Raw genomic sequence first — 18181 nt, forward strand, 5'->3', positions numbered from 1 at the left:
AAAACAGTGAAATTTATACAACATGTGCAGTGCATTATCATGCATGCCGCCAAACTGCTCTGAATAAATGTTCTTCTTTCTCTCCTTCTCACTAAGTCCTATTGTCCTGCAGCTGGGGTGGAGGAAGCTAACAGTGAGATTTGTTGGCCCTGAAAGTTAGTTTGGGTGTCCTGTGGGCATTTATATCTGGAAGACCCAGGCATGCTGAAAGGATTCTTGCCAGAAGTGTGATCCCACCTTAGTTTCAACTTCCAAAAGTGAAAAGGGGCAGACAGAATGGAAGTCGAGGGCCCAGCCACCTTCCAGGTGCCCTGACAGGAGACCTCTCAGGGACAGTATATGGTCCTCATCCAACTGGGCTCCCCTTATCTCCTTGTGAGAAAGGGGCCCTTGGAATGCTTGCCAAGCTCCACGTCCCTGTGCCACCAAGGTTTCAGTCTTGAGGCCAACGGCTAGAGTGATGGAGTGCAGATGTGTTCACCTCTCCAGCAGACCATGATGGATATGAGACTGGCTCTCCATTGCAGCTGCCAACCTGTCCTGAATACAGACAGCCAATTGCATGACTCACTGCACTGCTGCAGCATCTAGGCAATGAGGCCCCTTGTGTCCCATATGTCTAAGGACATTGTTGCTGACTTTGCAGATGACACAAAGCTAAGTGGAGGGACAGCTAGTATTGAGGAGTCAAGAAGGCTGCAGAAGGACTTGGACAGGCTAAGAAAGTGGGCAAAGAAATGAAAATGGAATACAATCTGAGAAATTGTGAGTTATGCTCTTGGTAGGAAGAATAGAGGCCTAGAGTATTTTCTAAATTGGGAAAGGCTTCAGAAATCTGAAACACGAAGGGACTTAGGAGTCCTGGTTCAGGATTCTCTTAAGGTTAACATCGCTGTTCAGTTGGCAGTTAGAAAGGCATATGTAATGTTAAAATTCATTTTGAGAAGGCTAGAATACAGGAAGGGGACGTGCTTCTGAGGCTGTATAAGGTTCTGGTCTGATTATTGAGTGCAGTTTTGGGTCCCATATCTAAGGAAGGATGTGATGGTATTGTAGGGCGCCAGAGAAGGTTTACAAGGCTGATCCCAGAGACGAAGGGCTTGTCGTATAAGGAGTGTTTGAGGAGTCTGGGTCTGCACTTGAGATAGATACAGTAACAGAGATAGAGTGAGTGTAAGGTAGCAGAGAGAAGAATGTGGCAGGTAGCCTGGTGGAGAAGATCATTGATCTTCTTATGGCACTGCTGACTATTCCTCCTTACCATCAAAATGACATCAATCCAGTCAGCAAGCTCAGAACAGGATGCTAGGCCTGGTGGTGCTGTGTCTTCTGTCAGTCCTGTGAAAAGAAGACATCTCTCCTTTGCACTATCCCCTCAACCAGCAACTCCAGTCTCTATCAGAGAATCAGGGGACCATCTTCCTCATTTCTGACATGTTCAGATTCTGTCCTTAACTGAGCAAGGCAGCTTTGGAACGTCAGTTCTCATCCAGGTGCACAGTGGCTTTTTAAACATGGTGCAGGCATCAGGTATCCAATGAATTGTTCCAGGAACAAATGTAGTACAATTGGGATAGAACCAGATGTGGGGGATTGCCACAGGGGTAGAGTAAGCATTCTCAAGCATATTTGGTAAGGGAAGGGAAGAAATCTTGATAGGCCTCCTGGTAAGAATCCTTGCACATAGCCTAACAAATGTAAGATCCAGCCCTCATGAATATCACCTCTATAGCCACAGTAGCTAGAGGTGATAGGATAACAGCAACAGCACTGATGAAGAAGCACTTGCATCCAATATGACACTCATACGCATCAACTCAGTTCCTAGCACTGTATGAACTTTTGAGGGTAATACACAGTCAAGATTAGCACCTGGTTAGTCCCCAGGCACAATATGGCTGCAGCCAGGTCAAGGGATGAAGATAGTTAGTGTGCAACACACCAGGGGGCAACGTTGCATACAAGCTCTACTGATGTGTACTTAGGTGTGATCTTTGGCGGGGCAACATGTTGGAGAATGTGATAAACATTCACACCAAAGTATGTGGGCCAACAGCAGGCCTTCCAGAGACCCTCATGTCACTGTCAAAGAGAATGGAGGAATCTGTCTTCAACAGGGCAAATCACATTGGGTGTTACTTGGAGATCACCCTTCCACTGTGGAATCATCCTTCCACTGTCTGTCCAATTCCAAGATGGCACCTGCAATTCCAGATATGTTGGAGCTCCTGGTAATCTCTGTCTCAGCCACAGTAGCAGGAGAGACAAAGCCATCCAAAATTTCAGTGTTGCAGTAGAATCTCAGGACGAGGGCATGAGATCTATACATTCTGTCCTGGTGGCTCAGCCTACTGCTATCATAGCTGTGGATCTCAAAGTTCAGAGGGACATGTAGATTCCTACAGCAGGCTGACTTTTATCAGCTGACTAGGTAATGTGCCACCTCCAGGAGTGAAACAATGGTTCTGTAGTGCAATAATCTGTTGTCCTCTTTCAAGATGGTAGCTGTTGTGCACTGACCGCTGCCTTTCTGCCAGTGTTAGCTATCCAGAGTGTCATTACCAAATTCAAGGTCCAAAACTAGGCCTCAAGATTCACTTGCTTTGTGGCATCCTGCAAGGCTATCTGTAGTCTCCCCAGATGAAAGCCAACAGTCTTTCACCAGCCATACATTAGCCACCATTGTGGCATCGGGTGAATACATTAGACTAGGCAAATGTACTTTCAAGATAGAGACTAATGAATTACACAAGAGTGATTATTTTATTGCTGTCTGCGCAATTCAGTATGTTGTTTCACAAAAAATGTTCTGGAAATGGTTCTGTTAGTGGCTTTAATTGCAATTTTTTTAGCCAAGAAGATGCTGTGATGGACAGAATGGATGGTTAGGAAGGTGTGAATTAATGGAGCAATGATGGTGAAGATTAGGAAATCAAAGTCTGGGAAGGTGGACCTGAACAGCGTGTCCAGAGCAAAGTGATTTTGGAAATGTCTTCACCTCACTTACTCCTCTTTTTTCCTCCTCCTCGTCCATCACCTCTTCCTCCTTACAAGGAGTCCACCAAATGCCTGGTGGCAATGCTGGGTCTTCTTAGTAACAAGTGTATGGAGAACACAGCAAACTTGGAGATTCACTCTGGAGATTATTCCAGTGTCTTCTCAAAGCAGGTCAGGCAATGGCACCATTGCTTAAAAATGCCAATGGTCTGTTCCACAATGTTTCTGGTGGCAGTATGACTCTCACTGTAGACCCATCGTCTTCTCATAGCCAGGTGGTTATCAGCACATAAAGAGACAGTATCGTTTGCCTTCAAGCAAACAACTTCTAGTTCCTCATGTTAGCGTGATTTCAAGGGGAATAGTAGGTTTTCAGTAATATGATTGTTCATCCATCATCACACAGAAGCTATATTTTAGCGGATTAGACACACTTGCATGCTTTGTACCTCTCCCCATTGACATGTGGCACATTCAGAACCATATGCGCACAATCAATACCACCTTCCACCATTGGGAATCTGAATGCCTTGACAAAGTCACATGCTCTTTTATCCGGCTTCACTTTGGTAACGGGCTTGCCTCTCCTTGCATGTACAGCTGTCACCATTTCCCTGGTGCAGAAATAGAGAATGAACTCGGATATGTTGTTTTCTTTCACCTGGCACATTCCGATTGCATAGACATTTAGAGTAATGGTGACATTGTCAGGCAATATCATCTTCACCCTATTGTGAGGATACATGACATTTTGAAGGAGGTGGCACAATTTTGGAACAACCTATTTCATAAATCTTAGACACATCATGCATCGTATGAAATGCAGCACAGAAAGTTCCTCAATAATGATTGTACAATCTGCTCCCATCAAAAGCATATCGAAGACACAATGGCACTACTGCATTGGCCATGCCAAAGGTAGGTGGTACCTATGCTTTTTTCAGCATTGGGGTTCCACAGCATTGGTATCAGTGGTGCTTGGAAGCCAGTTTCACAGCAGCTATCTTATTGATGGATCCACCCCACATGTCTCATGAAACAGACTAGTTTACTGTTCAATCAACAACAATTGTATGGAGTACCACTGACCGCATGGCACAGATATTGGCTTCCATGTCTCCCTTCACCCATTCAGTTGTCTTCAGACTTTTAACATGAACTCTTGTCAGCTTAGAGGCAACTACTTTCTTGGATGTCACAAGTTGAGCTATGTGGTGAGTGATTGCATTTCCACCATCCCCCTAACAATGTATGGACACATGGGATACCTCATCAAAATGGTGGTTTCACTAGTTGAGTGTATAGATCTTTACCAACATTTGTTTACCAATCAATTTATTAAAGGCACAGTACCCTGGATGCAATAGCATGTGTTCTCATATCTACTATCTAGGTTGAATCTTCCAGCAGGTCTCATCAAAAACCTTAGAGTTTTTTTTATCAGTTCTGGAACAGTTTATGAAGACACAATCAGTTTGCTGGTTTAGTTGAGTAAATTCCAGACTTGATCCTCTTTATAAATATTAATGAGCAAAAAGAGTAAATTATGATACAAATGGAGGCTATTCAGCCCATCAGGTTCATGCCAGCTCTGCATAGAACTATCCAGTCAGTACCATTCCCGCCACTGCATGTCGTAATACTTAAGAGCCAAAATATGTTATAGTTATATCCTCTGAAAAGTACAGCAGGTTTATTAAGCACAATAAATCTATGTTCACTCTGCCCAATCCTACCATTATTCTCTAAGTGCCTGTTATCACGATCTTTATTACAGGCTCTAGCACGAAAGTTTTGGCAAAGATCCGTAGCTTGGGATGTGTGTGAGGTTGTTGACTTGCTCGCTGAGCTGGCTTGTTCTCGTTCAGACATTTCGTCACCATGCTAGGTGACATCATCAGTGGAGCCTCCGCTTCTTCAGAGGGTTCACTGATGATGTCACCAGCATGGTGAAGAAACATCTGAACAAGAACAAGCCAGCTCAGCGAGCAAGTCAACAACATCAGGCTCTAGCGCTGTCCTTATGGCTGACGTTCACCAGCAAGTTCCCTGTTTTTCTCTTCTTAAATAGTGGGGTTACATTTGCCACCTTTCAATCTGCGGGAACCATTTTATAGTCTATAGAATTTGGAAAGACAACCATCACTGTATCCACTAGATCCATACCAACTCCTTCAACATTTTGGGATATAGATCATCAGATCCAGGGAATTTGTCTATTTTAATTTTATATATAGAATCATAGAATCTTAGAATTTTACAGTACAAAAGGAGGCTATTTGAACCATCATGTCCATACCAGCTCCAAAACAGCTACCCAGCTAGTCCCACAATCCAGCCCTATCTCCATAGCTCTCTAACTTCATCCCTTTCAAATTTATATCCAACTCTCTTTTCAAACCTCCTATGGAATTCACCTTCATCACTCTCCCAAGTAGCACATCCCAAATCCTAAAAACTCTCTGAGTAAAGAAGTTTCTCCTCGTCTCTCTTCTAGCTGTCTTGCTGACAATCTTGAAGTTGTGACCCCTTGTTACTGACATACTAACTAGTGGAAATAGAATATCTTTTTTTACCCTGTCAAAATTGTTTATAATTTTGAACACCTCAATAAGGTCACCTCTTAATCTTGTCTGCTCCAGGGAGAACAAGCCCAATCTCTCTAAACCAATTTTGCTAAAAAGTTGAATATTACTCATTTTCAGGATTTTGTCCTGCCGTATACCATTACATACAGACAGCCAATTCCAAAAATTAACAACTTTCTGTGAAAAGAAAGTACTGTTTGGCACATTATCATGCTTTAATAACAATTAGCCCAGCCAGACTCCACTAATGACCAGCTCTCAGACATAGCTACTATCTTTAGAAACCGCAATTGCATATATGAATGCGAATGATTTACTATCCACCTTGAGATCTGCTAAAAAATGCACAAGATGCGGTTGTACTTAACAGCTCCATGTGGCATTTTGACAAAAGCATTTTAAAGCTCAAAATGCAAGACATAACTTTTTAATTTCTGCCAGGGTAGTCCATTCAACCCATCATACCTGCTTCACCATTTAATATGATCATGGCTAACTGAACACATCAATGCCTTTGTTCCCTCACAATCCCCATTACACTTTATACCCTTGTTAATCAGAAAACTATCATCTTTGACTTTAAACTTCAAAGATTGAGCTTCCACAACCATTTGCGGTAGAGAAACCAAAGATTTACTACCTCTTGAGTAAATAAAATTCTCTCATCTCGGACATAAAAGAATTCCATCTTATTTTTAAGATGCGCCTCCAGTTCTATTTCCCAAGGAAACATCTGACCTGCATCTACCATTTAAATATTCTGAAGGTTTCAGTGAGATCATCGCAGATTCCTCGATCTCCCAAAGTTTATTTACATTTCTTGCTTCCCCTATCTAACAATTGGAACAGTAATTTGGTTTTCTTCACACAAGAAACAAGAAATGAGCAAATTACGTTTAGGGACAAATAGATCAATGGATGACAAGGAAGTATTTATCCATATTTAGACTCATCTCAGAATGCCAATGGAAATTTTGTTGAACAGTCATATGACTGTAAAGATTGGAGACACTGAATAGGAAATAAAACAAATGCATATTTGCAATATTACATGCAATTCCATTTTCTTACCATTTTACTAGTGACAAGAGGTAAGACTTTAGCCCACTAGATCTTGTGGAAATTACTTGTAGATCCCCACATGACTGATTGATATCACCCTTTTCTGCTTTGGGGATCACAATACATTGAGTAGCTAACAACTAACCACAGATAGGAATATTCATTTGACTCAGCAGCAAATGGTCTTGAATCACACACGTTGGTCTGTACAGAACACCTAAACTGGAAAGTGAATTGAAACCTGACTGATTAAAGAATAAAAACTAAATATGCAATTGTTGTTTTATTTTTCAATGAATAAGAACACCGAAGATGGAAGATATTCTGTTATTCAATGTCAGCTGATTGATTTTTTAATAATGAATTTAGAAATGTGGTGCATTTTCGTGGGTAAAATCCAGATATTACATATTATAAATATGCATCTATGTACTATAATGTGTGTGTTAGCAGTATTACAATATGTATTAATTTCTAAACCCTTCCTAGACATTTACCCATCCAGATGCCTTTTAAATGTTGCAATTGTACCAGCTTCCTCCACTTCTTCTGGCTGCACATTCATACACGCACCACCCTCTGCATGAAAAAGTTGCCCCTTTGGTCCCTTTTAAATCTTTTCCCTCTCACCTTCAACCTATGCCCTCTAGTTTTGGACTCCACACTCCAGAGAAAAGACCTTGTCTATTCACCCTGTCCACTGCAACCGTATTAATCTCCATGGATCTAGGCACAGCTCAGGTAGAAATTGATGAACTAGATTTTTAAGCAGTTTATCCCTCTGTCTCCAATGCTCCAGGGAAAATAGCCCCAGTCTATCAGCCCCTCCCTATAGCTCAAACCTTCCAACCCTGACATCATCCTGGTAAATCTTTTCTGAACCCTTTCAAGTTGCAGGGAGACCAGAATTGCACACAGTATTCCTATGGTAGCCTAACCAATATCCTGTTTAGCCACAGCAGGACGTCCCAACTCCTATATTCAATGCACTGGCCATTAAAGGCAAGCATACCAAATGCCTTCTTCACTGTCCTTTCTATCTGCGACTTTACATTTAAGGAACTATGAACCTGCACTCCAAGGTCTCTTTGTTCAGAAACACTTCCCAGGACCTTACGATTAAGTATATGAGTCCTGCCCTGATTTGCCTTTCCAAAATGCAGCACCTCACATTTATCTAAATTCAATTCCATCTGCCACTCTTTGGCCCATTGGCCCATCTATTCACGGAACAAATAAAAAAATACAGCTCTAGAGGATAAGTCAAAATGGAAATAAAACACATCCTACTGTTTACTATCATACTGTCCAAGTTATGAGAAATGCTTCACTGTATGAGATTTATACAGTCATAGACTTTATTTTATTATATCTTAATTTTATTTCTGTAGCTTGTTCCAGTGTAACATTTTCTCTAACTTTTTCAGGAGAGAGAGATTTACCAACTACACACTTTGGCAGTCTGTTTTCTTCCACTGATACCTAAGTCCTGAGAAAACAAAAACAATCACTGGAGATGTGTCGCCACGTAACCTTCCGCATAAAGGCCCTGTCTCTTTCAAACAAAGCTTATTCAGGAATTAAACTTAATCTCTTAGCTCTCTTAAAAGATTTGCTTGTTTCCTTTCCAAAATAATTTGACTTTCATTAATCTGCAGGTGAGTCACAGCTCACATCACAGTTGAATCATTTCAATAAATTATTAGCCCTTTCAAAGCATTGGGAAATGCTTTTTAACCCAGAATGTTCAAACAGTTCCATATTTTGTTTTTTCTTTCAATGTTTAAATACATATGTGTAGCCCTTAGTTTGTATGTTGGACAAAAATGAGGCTCGCACCTTATTCAGTTGTATGTTTGGAATGCCCAGCGCAACGTCCAGTAAGTACAGTGACTAGACAAAAACAATGTAGTAAGTTTATCAGAGTGGCTTTAACTCATTAGCCATATTCACCAAGTGCACTGAGTTTGCAACGTCACCTGTAGTGCTTCCAGTTCTTCGAATACATTTGTTTGTATCAGGTATTAAATGAATACCCTGTTTTGGTCTTTTTCTATCTCAGTTGATCTGTGGCTATGCAAGAACAACTGACAAGAAATATTGGAAAGATGATGATGGCTATTAATTTATATTTCTACATGCAATGAAATTAAATGCAAATACAAATTAGTCTAGATTATCATAATTACCTTACTGCATTGCCTCCAACACACTAATGTTGTCATTTAGGACTGATGATAATAGCTTTTAGAGTGAGTTAATTCATCCAACAAGGACCTTAAATATTGTGCTTTTGCCCTCCAAAAGCATGAACAATAACAACCATATATATTTACATAGTCCATTTAACGTGGTAAAATGTGGCCAGAGTGCATCGCAGCAGCATTTTGCACTGTGCCACATAGAGAGATATTAGAACTGAGCAAAAGTTTGGTCATTGAGGTAGATTTTAGGTTATGTCTTAAGGGAGGAGAAAGATAAAGATGCCAGAGGTTTAGGGAGAAACTTCCAGAGATTCAGGCTTAGGCTGTTGAAAGTATTAGTCACCAATGGTGGAACATTGAAAATGAGGGATTTAAACTTTGCTAGAGAGAGAGTCTGGTGAGCTGCAGCTGGAAATGGTGTGGCTCACCACATACTTAGGGGCAAGGTACTCCTTCCTCTCTCCCTACCCTCCTCTACTTTTTGTTGTTGTTGCATTGCCGCAGCAACTAGTGCTTACAATTGTTAATTGTCTAAATTATTAAATGGTGAGTTGGTATTGAGTCATCAGCAACCAAAGAAAGGGGGCAAGTTTATATTAAGTGCGAGGTTAGTCCAAGTATTTGGATTTCCAGCTGTAGCTGGATGTATTCTAGACATGTCATTGTATGACTCCAACCATTTCATTCAGTCCAACAACCTTTTCTCACCCCATCACCAGTAAATTAATAACTAACAATAAAATGTTCAAAGAAAATAAAAGAAGTATTTTTCATACTTCGATGATTTTTCTTCTATGTTGTACAGTTCACAGTTGTATCTTCAAGATTAATCTTGAAGTTTTGAAGACTCCAGGACAATCCTGGAGGGTTATCAACTCTATCATATGTCAGTATGTCAGTGGTAAAGGAAATGCCTCTACAAAACAGTACTACTTCTGCAATCAATAAATTTAGTGGGGGATATTTGGCAGCTTTATGCACACATGAAACAACAAAATGTGAACACTGAATTATGGAATAAAAGAAAAAGAAAGATGTTAATCCACAGTGGTGAATGTACTTTAGTCAAGCATTTGTTTCCTGTTGATACCTGACACTGATATCTGTTTCCATGTCTGAACAGGATAAGAAAAATTGACTTGTTATCAGATTTTTGGATAATGGGAAGCCAAAGGCTCTCAGCCCCACTGAGCCAGCAGAAGTGCAACAGAGAGTGACCTCTAGTCCTGACCCCACTTCAGTATTCAAAACAATGATTATGTGGCTAGTAACTAATACTTTTGTGGAGAGTGTTTACCGTAACAGCGAATATAATGTGTGCTTTAGTCTTTTGTACCTGTTCTCAGATTCTGAGGAAAATGCTCATATGTTAAATCCCCGCCTGGTGGTTTGACCTGGTCAGACTTCTCCTGGTGTTGCATCTAGCCAGAACCCTGAACTCATATTGTTCTCAAGATTCTCTGTCTTCTCTGCCTTCATGTTTTATGTTAATTTATGTTATTCATTAGATCCAACCTCCTCTCTCTACACCATCGTTCTATTCCTATACTAACTGATATTTCATGTTGCTAATTATTCCCTGTCTTTGTATTCTATTCCTTTTCCTTTGATCAGCCATCAACACCACTCTCTTCTTGACCCCTGTTTCCTTGCCAGTTATGCTAACTCCTTCCTTCTCCAAAGACCCTAAGCAATTTCTGATCCATTTATGAGTTAAGAGCATAAATAGCAAGGCTTGTCTTTACTGCCCATCCCTAATTACCCTTAAGAAGGTGGTGGTGAGGCACCGACTTGAACTATTGCAGTCCTTGTGTTGTAGAATTTGTGGCTGAAGAGTTGATGTAGGAGGAAGGACTTTAGATTCCTGGGCCATTGGTACCATTTCTGGAGGAGATAGGACCTGTGATATTGGGGAAGGTTGAAACAAACTTGACAGGTAAATGGAAACCAGAAGATGCCATTTGAGTGGAAAACCAATTGCAAAACAAACTAGGAGCTATAACATGAGAGTAGTAAATAATAAAGGCATTAGGTGGAATTAGAATATGGGGGAATACATATGGTCTAAATTAGATTTGCTCTGAACATATTTGTAAATATGTAATAATAATCAATAAAAATGTAATAAATTAATCAAAGGCAAAAATTGCAGAGACATTAGCCTTTTTTTTCAATTCTCCTTAGATGCAGGGATGATGCCAGAGGACTGGAGAATTGCAAATGTTACAGCCTTGTTCAAAAGGATGTAAATATAAGCTCAGCAACTCTAGGTCAATCATTTTGAATTCAGTGGTGGGCAAACTCTTAAAAATTATAATTTGAGATGAAATGAACAGTCACTTGAGAAGAAATTGATTAATTAAGGCAAACCAACACAAATTTGTGATCAGTAAGTTGTGTTTGACTAAATGTTTGAACTTTTTGATAGGTAACTGAAAATGTTTTTGAGGTAATGTGGTTGATGTGGTGTCCATGGACTTACAAAAGGCATTTGGCAAAGTGTCATATAACAAATAGTAAGCATATTTAGAGCTTAAATAAAAGGGACCATAGCATCATAAGTATGAAATTAGTTGAGTGACACAAAACAAAGAATAATGGTAAACCTTTTGTTTCAAATTGGACTATACAGTGTGTTCTTGGAGTTGGGTAGGATTCCTGTTTTTCTTGATATATTAATAGATTATACTTGGATGCACAGAGGCAACTTCAAACTTTGTGGTTGACACACAATTTGAAAGTATTGTGAGCTGCAAAGAAGATAGTATTAAACTTCAAATATAAATAGACTAGCCAGTGGAATGGGTGAACAACTGGTAGGTGAAGCTTATTGCAAATAGTAAATGTATTCTAAGTATCAATCTAGTAAACCTCCACTGAACCACGCTTAATGCATTTATGTCCCTCCTTAAAAAAGACCAAAACTGCACGCTATATCTGAGATGTGGTCTCACCAATGCCCTGTATAACTGAAGCATAGCATCCTTTCTTTCATGTACAATTCTCTCATAATAAAGGGATAGTATTCCATTAGCCTTCTAATTACTTGCTTTACTTGTATATCAACTTTTTGTGAACCATGTAATAGAAACATACAGATTCGTCTGCACCTCAGAATTCAGCAGTTTTCTCCTTTTAAGTAATATTCTGCCTTTTCATTTTTCCTACCACAGTGAACAACTTTACACTTTCCCACATTATACTCCAGCTGTCAGATCGTTGCCCACTCACTCAACCTATCTGCTTTTATACATCTACAATGTCTATTTGTCCTTTTTATAGCATACTTTCCCATCCAACTTTTTGCCATCTGCAAATTTTGCTATCACACCTTCACTTATCTCATGGCCACTCCGCCAAGAAGGCGGACTCTTTTTCCTTTTCTAGTTCTTCTTTTAAATTTAAAAAAAAATTACCTCGTGAAGACAATGGTGGTGACAGGATCGGAGTGTTGCAGCAGCTGAGGGCCTGGAGATGATCAGTGGGCTGGAGCAGAGCAGGACAGTCAGCAGACCAGAGCAAATCGGGATGGCCAGCTGTTGGCAGGCCAGGGCAAAGCAGGATGGCCAGTGGTCTGCGAGCCCCTAGTGGAGCAGGACAGCCGGAAGGCTAGGGGTCTGGGCAGTGCAGCTAGTGGTCAATAGGGTGAGGGACTGGAGTGGGGCGACTAGTGGACTGGGGTCCGGTGCAGGTCAGCCTGTCACAGATGGTGGTCACCACCATGTGAACCCAGTTGGGGTCTGCCCAGCAAAGTGGAAAGCCCCCAGGGTGGAGCAACTGTGGACTATAGAAAGAACATAATGTTTACATTTTAATGTTTGCTCTTTATTTTCCTAACTTATACTATGAATAACTATAAGGTAGAACTTTTAGCTTTGTTCCTTATTTTTCTATCTTCATCCCTAATCTATTTTCGTACTTAAGTTTTGTAACGAGGTACTTTGTACCTAAGTTGGTGCTGTGTGTGGCAACATTATACAGATTTGACCGAACTCTTGTATTGCATGACAATAAAACCTAATTCTAATTTTAATTCTAAATTATTGATATAAATTATAGAAAGCTGAGGTCCCTGCACAGACCTCTGCAGTACTCTTCTTGTCACAGCCTGTCAATTACCACTTAATCTCTATATTCTGCAACCCAGCACACCATGAGCTCCTACTTCGTGTATTTGATATATGTTATGTAGAATTTTGGCAAATGTCTTCTGAAAATCCAAGTATAGTATGCTTACATTCGCCCCTTTATCCACAGCATATGATATTCCTTCACAATGGTCAAGAATGATTTCTTTTTCTCAAAACTATGCTTACTCCTCCTGATTACCTTGAGTTTTTCTAGGTGCTTATTTAAACAGCCCTTAAAGATTTATTCTAACACTTTCCCTACTAAAGATGGCAAGCTACTTGTGCAACAATTTCCGGTTTTCTGAACATTCATTCTTGAATAGAGGAATTATATTTGCTACTTTCTTGTCTGATGGAATCTTACCTCAGTCGAGTGAATTTTGGAAAATTAACATGAATGCATCAATAGCTATGTCTTTTAAAATTCTAGGAAGAAGTCCATCGGAAACTGGAGAATAGTGAGCCCACAGCTCCGTCAGTTTGTTCAGAACCACTTCCCTAGCAACTGTCATTTCATTAAATTCCTCTTTCCTCACACTCCTGCCTTGTAGCTAATACTGAAACATTTTTTACGTTTTTTATAGCGAAGATTGAAGTAAAATATTTGTTTGTTTCAGCTTCCATTTTCTTATGCTTTACTTTTAACTCATCATTCTCACCCTCCAAAGAACTGATGTTCACTTTACTTACCCTCTTACTTTTTGAGTACTTGTAGAAACTCTTGCTATCTGTTTTTATATTTCTAGCTGACATCTTCTCATATTCTTGATTATTCTTTCAGCCATACTCTGCAGTTCTTTATATTCTGTCCAATTATATGACCTGCCACTCACCGTTGCACAATTATGTTATGTTATGCCCTCACACAGTGCTTTCCAAGGAGGTTGTTGTTGTGGCTTCGTAATGATCTGTGATTTATGTAATATTATTCAATTGCACGTTACACAACCAAAGTTTTAAAGCTATGTTGGAAGTACAATTCTGCCAGTGAGTCACAATTATACCATTCCCCACTCCTGCAAGAAAGGGCTCCCTTCCCCATGCAGACAATGTCCTAGCATAGGTACTAGTAGATGCAATGCAAAGCAATGCATGTCTTCCAGTGAAGGCTATGGAATGCATTTGTGAAATGGAAACTTCAGCTCTGCTTTTGAGTGCTTCATTGTCAGTTGCACCACCTAAATGAAGGAAAGGAATTAGTGTACACAGTTTGATGCCTCGATTTATTGTGGCCAAGATTTAGAATATACCTTCTTGGACAATGCATGTCCTTCTGACAAAGTTGAAATTGAAGCCAAATAAGTACATTATTGAATCAGCGGAGGCACAATTACTGCAATTGCCACTGGTAGCTAATTCAAATCGTTTTGCTTCACCCCAAAGAGAAAATCAGTAACTTACTCTGCCTCCTTTGCGAGTAATGTCAGCCATTTTGTGCAGTAATTCTATAGTTGACTTTTGATCCAATGTAGTAAGGTTTCAACTATATGTTCTCATGAGTGAGTTTCAAGCTCCACTTGCATGCACGAATTTCCCCAATTCTTCGTGTTCTCATTTCTGTTGCTGTCCCTGTGGTCACTATGACCTTTCAGCTTCCCTCCTGTTTAAGTTGAGCTGCATCCTATTTAATCTAACAATCCCACTTTACACCTAGAGACTATGCCTTTAGAAATTCCCATGACCTTGATGGCTCTAAACTCTCTACATGTAGGATACAGAGTGACTGTGACCTCTGAGAAATTCCCCTCCCAGAGTTCCCAGTACCCTCTTATTCTTTGTGACATCCTACCCTTCTATACAGAATTGCCCCCATCACAGTGACCATTCCGTCAGTGACCCCAGTACATTAAAATCCATCCCCAGATGTGAGTTACACACTTTCTCCATGACTCCAGGAACTGCTTATTGTAAACCTACTGAGCATTATTGACCAAACTCCCAAGACTAAATACAGCCCAACCCAGACTGATTTGACAGGACAGCCTCAACTGAGAATGGTCCAGCCCAAGGCTGATGTTTCCACAGAACCCCAACTGAACTATCTGTAGACCCTAGACTTGCTGCATTTGATCCACAGACTGACCATGTCCCAATGCCAGACTGCAAGGACATGGATCCCCAGAAGGATCAACCATTAGAAAAACTTCACCTAAGTCCCTGGACTGGAATCAAATAAGCCCCTTGGCTGACTGTGGCAATACTACCTGACTGATTTAGTCACCTTTGGCACTAAAAAGGACAGCTAGCTCTTGACCTTCAGTCATGGCATTTGATTGAAGAATATGCAGTGAGTTTGCAATGTAAGATGGTGCCACATGCTGCAGGTGTAGCATTGATGTGGCATTGTGCCACAAATTATCATCCCTTGACTGTTCATTGCTCTCCACTGTGACAACCTGCCTGCTTCTCCATCCACACTAAAAATGCAAACCACAGAAGCTGACAGCTTGTAGCTTGAGCACTGAAAACTTTGTGCACTAATAAACCTGAGTCTGGCAACCTGTAAGTTAGTGCTGAAGTCAGTGAATGTGTGCTGAGAAAGCAATGTAAATCAGATAGAGGCTGACAGCCTCCAAGTAATCACAAAGTTAATGAACGTTTAAAAAGCAAACTACAAGCCATAAGATACATTCTGTACAGATGTGTGTGTGCCCACTGTGCAAAGCAATCTGGCAGAAGCATGCAGGTCCATGATGTTCCTGAGGTTCAAAGTAAATGTTGTGGGGCTGAAGTAGTGCCTGATTTGGATCCAGAGCAGGCATGACAATACGATTAGGCAGGTGGTTAGCTGATGCTGACTTGCTTAGGCAATGGGTCAAGAAGGATGGTAGCCATGGAGCATTCAGGGATGTTTTGCAAAGGAGCAGTTGAATGATGACCAAGAGAAGTATTCGATGAGTTGCAGCCACCAGTTGCCTGCTCAGAATAACATGTCAGGAATTAGCAACAGCTCGTTTCTCAGGGAAAGAGAGGAGAATTGGAGCTGGCATAAATGAGATGAGCTGGAGTATTATGAGATACAAATGCATGAAAATAAGTTAGTCTTACTCAATGGAAAGACTTGAGGACAAATTCACAAAACATTTTGTGACTTCAAAATTGTGATTTTTCATTTTTTCTGTTTTTTTTTCCCAAATTTATCACCATTGTCACCATTCTCACCATGGAGGGGAAAATTCTGCCCTATGTTGTAAGTTTTGCAAGGTGGTCGAGTACAGTCCATTCTCTGCCTATTACAAACAGTGGAAGAGTCATGCTGTTTGACAAGATCTAGCAGTTTTTTGGATGTGATGCTTATATATCTAGCATCATACTGGCATTGAAATTCATATACCACACTTTTAATTTGTGCAGTGGGCTGAATAGCCTTTGGGCTTCATAGCCTTGTCCTCTATTAATGAAGAATACCACTAGCCGCAGTATGAAATTGCTATCTTCACCTGTTGCTCAATCTTTGAGACACCCTATCCTTCAAGGGTAACTTGAGGTAGAATAGGCACTTTTCAGTACTGAAAGTGGAGACCTTACGCCCATTTATGACTTTATATGATGTGACAATGAGCAATTAATTGATTGAAATTGACAATATCCTGCAGAAAAGCACTGATGTACCCTTTTATGGCATCAAGCTTGCACTCTGAGCAAATAGCATAGGCTGTCTTTAGGGAGGTTTCTAATAAGGTCAATCTCATCGCACATGGAGCTAAAGGAATCCTAACACATACTGATGTGTGAATGGTGGATTGCTGTAGACAGCAGTAGGGAACTGTTTAGCAGATTTCTCGACTAGTTCCATGTATTTATTACCTGGGAAATAAATGAACATATGTAATTTTTAGCCAAAACAAATGAGTTAAAGCGCTACTAATAAATACATCTATATTGGAAACATATAACAACATTTATGTTCTTTGAATGCAGTTTTGTATATATTCAAGCAGTTTCTAATTACTTAGTCATTTTTCTCAATTATCAACATACAAAATGATGGAATATTTGACAGTCAGCCTGCCTTAATAATACACTTTTATTTTTACTTTTTTAATGTGTGCTTGCATTGGGTAATTCAATACTTTATGATTTTTAAACAATAAGTTCTAGCTGTGCTGATTTGTGGAATTTTTTCCCTTTTTCATTGTACTGACTCAGGTCTGATTTGAGTCAATAATTCAGCTTTAGTTTCTGTACCACCCCCAGCAGTGCAATCCTGTTAAGAATTTCCCATGATTAACTTTTACTAAGTTCTTACCAGCTTTTAACAAGCAATTGTTTTGTGTGGACTACCTTTCATAATCAGATTTGGGCATAGCAGCAAGACTCTGAATAGCATTAAAATTTAAGAAATGGCTGTTAGCACTTTCCATCAGTCTTCTGGCTCCTCAGTTTACTGAAATTTACTTTTGTGTTCAGCATCCCTCAGAGAGGAAAATTTTATCCATATGTTATTTAACTGGCTTGATCATGAATCATTTGACTTGTCCCACAAATACAGTAGAGAAGTGTTGAAAGTAAAGAAAGACTTGCATTTATATCATGGCCTTCATGACCTCAGGTCCTCCCAAAGCACTTTACAGCCAATGAAGGACCAAACGTATTGTGCTGTATACATTTTTAGGAGCAAATTAATGAATGTTATGCATTATAATCATAAAATTGCAGTAATCACCATGTTAAGTATGTTTTGTGCTACCAGAAATATAGCAATAAATTGCCTTACATTATAGAACTGTAAAATTGTAAACATACATTTCAGTCACTAGCACTCATCTTTACTCTCCTTTCTTTTGGTGCTACATCACCTTGTTTTAATTATTACTCTGTCAATAATGTCTTGACTTCCATTCATTGGTCAAAATCTTTTGATCTGCATTGGCATTCCTACTTCTGATCCAGATCTGACAAAAAAATTAACCAACTTAACTTCCCAGAAATTTTTCAGCCACAAGTCTCAAGCCCAATCCATCACACCCAAAGTAGTCCAGCAAATCACTCGGTCAGCATTGAAATTGATCATCGGAGAAACCATGCCCACCTTTCTACAACAATAACTGCCATTCTCCAGTTAGTATAATCATTAAAGACCCAAAGCCAATTTACAGCTATTGAGAAAAGGTAAAATCCTAAGGTTAATTTAGAGAAGAGAATTGTGTCGAGTGGGTGGGTGACGTGTTCGGTGCCAAGTGAATTTGTGAGGGAGAAT

Source organism: Rhincodon typus, chromosome 2, assembly GCF_021869965.1.
Source record: "Rhincodon typus isolate 14 chromosome 2, sRhiTyp1.1, whole genome shotgun sequence".
Classification (NCBI taxonomy): Eukaryota; Metazoa; Chordata; class Chondrichthyes; order Orectolobiformes; family Rhincodontidae; genus Rhincodon; species Rhincodon typus.